The sequence below is a fragment of the Frankliniella occidentalis genome, unplaced genomic scaffold, assembly GCF_000697945.3.
Source record: "Frankliniella occidentalis isolate FOCC.00 unplaced genomic scaffold, Focc_3.1 Scaffold62, whole genome shotgun sequence".
Lineage (NCBI taxonomy): Eukaryota > Metazoa > Arthropoda > Insecta > Thysanoptera > Thripidae > Frankliniella > Frankliniella occidentalis.
The window spans coordinates 1,177,394-1,178,703 of record NW_026267192.1 but is presented as its reverse complement, the minus strand read 5'-3'; the positions used below and the strand labels follow the sequence as shown (position 1 = coordinate 1,178,703).

The following is a 1,310-nucleotide window of genomic DNA, read 5'->3' as shown; positions in this document are numbered from 1 at the left end:
GGGACTGTCTAAAAAGTCGAGAGTAAGAATCTGAGGGTGCATCCGATAAGGCCCCGCTCCCGACGCAAGGCGAGGCTCGAGCGAGGCGCATCCTGCGGGACCCTGGGTGCCTGGCGGCTTTACCGCCGGAAATGTGTTTTGGTTTCGTCATTGCCGGAGCCATGACGCCATGTTATGCCAGAACAAAGTTTAGCCACGCATACACTGTAAATCCTGGGTGTCCAGCAGGTAGGCGAAAAAGTCGCTCGACCCAAAAAAAACAGGCTACACAACTTTGTGACGTGGTTGTCATACACGACAGTGTGTGACAGAACCGTGTGTGTAGTCCACATGGGCAGTTGGCAATACGCGGTATGAGGGATGCATGCACGCGACGCGGTAAGCTGTGATTGCCGTGTGACATTGCCACCTTCACTAGGGCAAGTTGTTGTACTCCAGTAGCGCCTGCAACGGGTTGGGTAGGCCAACCCGCCCATCAACCGTGTGGAGCAGGCGGCCCGCCCATGGCCTCCTCGCGTCGCGTCGCCCCACCTCCCGCCAGATCCGGCCAGATCCGAACAAGTGAGGGCGGCTTGTGATACTCTAAAAACCCAACAGCATGCATTGCATGCGTTATATACAGCATGCATGGTATGCACAATGTATTTAACGCATGCATTGAGATTCATGCTGTATTTAACGCATCACTGCAAAAAATTAGAGTCTGATACGGAACGATCTACAGCGTTACTGTAGATGCCGCTCTGAGCCACTGCACCTAGGGTACATAACGCGGAGTACAGTGTTGCTGTAGCACCGGAAAGCCCAGGATTTACACGGTACAGTGTACGAAGACGGCTCCACTGTAGACAGTTTTGTTCGCTTTTGCCTGTACTGTGGTCCTGTACATTGCTCCCTGTACCAAATTTTAACCATTAAAACTACAGCGATGCTGTTATTCGAATAAAAGACGTTTCTGGAAAATGAATTAGCCGCATTACCTGTCAATTTTTTTTGCAGTGATGCGTTGAGATGCATGCTGTTACTAAAACTCGTTTTCGTGGAATATTTACTAAGTGAGCTTTTCGGTTTAAGTTTTGATAATCCCATCGGATTCCTTGTGAAATTTCCGTTCGAACGAGCCTACAAGTGATGGGGTTTCTAACTTGAATACCAACGCTTCAAATAGGATTTAAAAAAAAAGAAAAAACAAAACAACGCTAAACTGAACGTGCGAAGTAACTATGTGTCAAATTTTAATATATGCTTTTCCTCCAGTTAGATTCTACTTAAAACAGTTGTATTTTTACATTTTAGGACTGAACTCAATA

The 1,310-nt window shown here is 47.3% G+C and overlaps 1 protein-coding gene across 2 annotated transcripts in view; it reads right to left on the bottom strand.

The window, feature by feature from the left end:
• LOC113213787 (uncharacterized) overlaps positions 1-1,310 on the bottom strand; it is a 57,403-nt gene that overhangs the window by 18,949 nt on the left and 37,144 nt on the right. The gene's annotated exons all lie outside the window — the stretch shown is intronic.